General features: G+C 37.7%; 1 pseudogene; it reads left to right on the forward strand.

The window, feature by feature from the left end:
* The window catches only part of LOC101584782, a 6,416-nt pseudogene extending 5,319 nt beyond the window's left edge, over nucleotides 1-1,097 (forward strand).
* Nucleotides 1,098-4,823: the final 3,726 nt, after the last annotated feature.

The following is a 4,823-nucleotide window of genomic DNA, read 5'->3' on the forward strand; positions in this document are numbered from 1 at the left end:
AAGAAGAATATATGCAGTGTATTATTTGTTGAAACTGTACTTCTGATTTGATTTGAAACTGTCTCATTGCTATATGTTTATCAATAAAACTGTAGAAAAAAAAAACAAAAAAACTTATGATCTACACGTTTGGGGGTAGAGTTTCGACATGCAATGGCAGTATGGCTGATGGAAGAGCCAGTGAACCACAATTCAGTAGGTTGAATGCTTTCAACTGTCGATGTCAAACCTGGAAACTTCTTTAAGAGGACTTCTCAGATAGAGCACTGTATGTTATTCCACTGAAAAAAATCATTGCTTATACAAGTTTTGTGGTCAGAGATCAAAGACCTATTCGAACGATTTCTTTACTTACGATGTGGACTCTGATCATGTAGACATAATAACAGATGACACCAAGAAGGACTCTGGGATGGTTCCAATGACAGGGTTCACAGAGAACATCCATTGATCCAGAACTGAATGAAATACATGTCTTATATGGACTCAGCAAAAACAAGGAAAAGAGAGAGGAGGATGTCAAGAAATTCATTTTGGGTTTATGACATTGTGAGGAATAGTTGGTCTTGTGTCTATAAGAATGATTAAACTCCAAAGGATAATCCAAGTAAAAATCTACAGGAGGAAGAGCCATGTCCATGATTTGCCCATCAGCTTGTTCATGATGGGTTATATAAGTTTCAGTACTTATGTGGTGGGAACCCAGGAACATCTTGTGCTCCAAAGATGAGACTTGATGACTTCTGGCCACTGAAGCTGTGTTGACCTTTGAAAGATTACATGCTGAGTCACTGTAAGTATCTCTTAAAAAAGCACAGGTTTGACAAAAAGGCCCCATTAAGTCTTCTTTGTGCTCTAAAATAGTTGTAAGATGATCTTTATATGATTGTGGATCATTCAGACCCAGGAGAGCAAAAGAGTTCCAGCTCCTAGCTTCTGCTCCATTCAAATCTGGTTCAGGTTCTACAGCTTTAAGATTTTCAGATGTTTGTTACACCTATTCTCAAAGAACTCAGCTTTTTGCCCCCATAGTAAATTTCTTTCCTGACCCCATGAGTCCTCCTAGAGGCAACCTGGTAGGCATCATCACACAGTAACTGAAGAGTCACTGGCCACACCAGTGGAGAGCTGGAGTCACTGTCAGTGTTTGGGTCACAGCCCTGTAGTGCTAAAAGACTGCAGCAGAGCATTGGAGGGAACTTTGTCATCACAGATTTTAACCCTCTTCCTTTGTACCTGACCTCAGCCTCATTCTCATTTTATTTTTAAATTAGGCCAATACAGTGGAATTGGCATTCTTTCCATTTAAATAAAAAAATCAAATAACAAAAGCTGCAAGAAATATAACAGTGTTGCCTAATTATTCAAAATCAAATTGTTTCCTAGGGTTTTTCTTCTGTTTTCTATTCACCCCCAGATTTTTTGAGGCACAATTGACAAAAATTGCATACATTTCAGGTATATAACAAGACATTTTAATATGCATATATATTGTGAAATGACTATCACAGTAAAGTTAATTAACATAGCCATCACTGTAGTTACCATGTCTCGGTAGTAAACATACTTAAGATCTACTCTGTTAGTAAAATGCAACAATGCATTATTATTTTTAATAATAATGACTATTTCTATCCACATGGTAACTACCAATCCATGGTAACTACCCCTGAGTCCTAGGGCTTCTTGTGCACTGTCTTACTTTTCTCATTTTCAGTGACTAACACCAAGAAAAATAAGTAACAGAAGCCAGACAATAATTATGAAGTGAATATTACCAGTTGAGAATAGTTATCAGCCTTATTCATACTTCACAGATTATATTACAGTGAACATTCTTTGAATGGATACTAAAGTAAGGATGGCATGCACTATAAGTTCTTGATGTGATCAAAATAAAATCCCCAGAAGACAGACATGTCATTTCTTCATTGTTTATAGTTGACAAATACCTTGTGTGTTTGCTATATGATTGTGTTAGTAACAGAATTTCACTTTTTTATTACAAGACATTAAAAATGAAGAGATAAAAGCAAACTTGGGAGACATGCAATTTAATTTAAGATGGTTGCCTGGAAAAAGTCACATTTTGTTTTTATACAACTGTATTGGAACTCCAAGGATTTGATTTAGCAAATTATCTCTCAGAATGTATTAAAAAACAAGCAGGTTAGCTGATGAACATGAAATGTAATTAGTGAATGAGTCATCAATTTTTTTCTAGTGGATTCCTGAGCTAGATTTTGTGTTTTAACAAAGACATTTACCACTACATGCTAGATTTTAAAGCACTCTGAGTAAGTAGTAAGTAGGGCAGTACTGAAATGAATTAGCTTGTAATATTTTATTGACTAGGATGCCACTTGGCTAATTTAATAGAGGTTAAAATAATGCTGGCTTATAAATATAAGGAGTTTTTCTCTGAGGTAAAAGTCTGAGCTGGAAGGCAGTCTGGGTGTTAAGTCAAACCTACTCTCTCGGGTGGCATCTGGCATTTTCTAACTACTCTATGGTCCAGGACATTGACTTTGGCTGCATGCTCTAACCTTGGCCACCATCCACATACCCATGTTCCCACTCAAAAGTGGGGGAAGAGGTAGGAGAGTGGCTCATTTCACATCACTTTAGATCATCCTGTTGGCTGCAGAGGATGCTCAGAAATGCAGAATTTAGTCTACATCCAGGGGTTCACAGAGCCTCTATCTGTGGAAAAGTAGGCACACCTCAAATTTGGAGAATTACAATGAGAAAGAAAGAGTGGGGTAATGAATGTGGAAGGAAAGTTAACAGGCTGTATCACAAATGTCTAACCTCAGCGATGTCAAGGTTTTTGTAGATCAATAAATCTCTAGTCTGTAATTCCTTGGAGTAAATAACTCTTTACAATTAAAGAAATCAAGGAAGAGAGTGAAAGAATGCAGAATTCTCTCCTGGGAGGTTTAGCTGCATGAGGAGAATGCAGACATCTTGCCACAGTTTCATGTAATTATTCTGTGGCTCATATATAACAATGCTACACAAAATGGAAAAATATAGGAGAGAAATGAGAAGTAGTAGTATCAGGATTTGGCTTTTAAATTTTGGTTATCCACAGGACAAATGCTTTTCTTCAGAAATGAGAACAATGCCAACATCAGTTCCTCAGCGACTACCCACAATGCATAGAAAATGGGAACCCACACATCCCTGGAAGCACGTCTTCAAGACGAACAGTCTGTGCTGCTTTGCACCACTCACGGTACCTGACAGTCGCTTCCTAGTGAAGTTTGATGTCTGTCTTGCCTTCACTGAAGTAGTTCCTTAGGAAGAGAAAATAAGTCCTGGGAAAATGAAGTACTTTCAGGTTCTCTAACTGCCTTCTTTTGACCTACTTACTACTGATCTCAGATAACCGGGTTACCCTGCTTATTTGTTTAAATTCTCTCTCATGTGGCTACTAAAGCGTATCTTCTGTCGTGTTGTTAGAAATATCTTTAGGCAATACATGACATCAGAAAGCTTTATATTAGGTAGCCAGTTGTTCACTGAGATTAATTAACAAATCAGTACTTAGAGAATTAGCACAACTCCTGACGCTAGTTGAGTGTGTGTCCCCACAGGGATGACACTGCGTGAAATCTTGCAAGTCATTTCAAAATGAAAAAAACCCTCTGTGTAAAGTAAACGTGCGGTAAGCCAGTCCCAAAAAATGCTTAAAAAGTTGCTTGCGAAGCTCCCTTGGCATGTGTTAGATTGTGGTTAGCTGTGCTCTAATTATAAGTTTATAACCAACCTGAAAGTAAAAGGAACTTGGCAACTAGAGCTGCATACAAAACAATTGCTCTCAAACTGTCTGAATAAACTTAGTAAGAGAATGGATGGCTGAAAAATTATGAGTATAGAAGGGTAGTCAGTCTTGTTATGTGTCTCAGTTTGCCTTGATCAGACGTGGGTTTTGCGTGTTGCCCCAGTATACCTTCTAATGGTGTCCTTCCACGTCCATAAGTGCTTCTGGTTAAATGATAAATTATATGGACCTTTTAAACTATAATGGACCTTAAACTGAAGATATTTTCTTTTTAAAAAAGTATATGCTCCTAAGTAAAGTTAGTAATACTTAGAGTGGGTTTAGCAATTGATGAGAAACATTTGAGCAGTGGGAAACACCCCTTTCTCTCTAAATCCCAGGGGCAGGGTTCAAAGTATCACGAACTTGGACTTTAAGCTTCCTGTGATTTGACATTTGAAGACGCATAGCATATCACAATGTACAGTTTTGGTGACACACGTGCTACAGTTTGGCTGCTTTGAATCTGTATGCAACAACCACAATTCAGCGGAACTTTGCTGCAGCTTAACTCTTCAGAAGTCTAAAAATCTTTGCTTTCTGTACAGAGAAGCTAACATCTGTATTTCCATTCAACCTCCATATTAATATAGAATTTGGAACTTGAGAATTGAGGCAGCGTTGCTTATGTGCATTAGATTCTCAAAAATATTTTCTAGTTGAGAGACAGTCTTCTAAAGTGTGGCATAAAGTGTTTCACTTTTAAGCTGTACCCTGTGAAGGATTTGCGATTCTGTATTATGTGCAGGTTAAGAGGTTAGTTTGTCATGGTTTCATGGATGCTGATAAAAAATATGGGGCTTTTGAGCCAGAAGAAAGCATTATTACTAAAGGATGATAGGAACCCACAGGGTTATATAAAAATTTTGTTATGTAGGTTTGCTTTATGGGACTGTGGAGGTAGAGGAAATAGGTGAAATTTCCTGTGAAATAGGTGCCTAGGAAAACCATTGGGGCAGTTCTGGGCCAAGTCTAGATGTCTGAAGACCAGAAGAGC

This window comes from Octodon degus, unplaced genomic scaffold (assembly GCF_000260255.1).
Source record: "Octodon degus isolate 3935 unplaced genomic scaffold, OctDeg1.0 scaffold00270, whole genome shotgun sequence".
Taxonomy (NCBI): Eukaryota; Metazoa; Chordata; class Mammalia; order Rodentia; family Octodontidae; genus Octodon; species Octodon degus.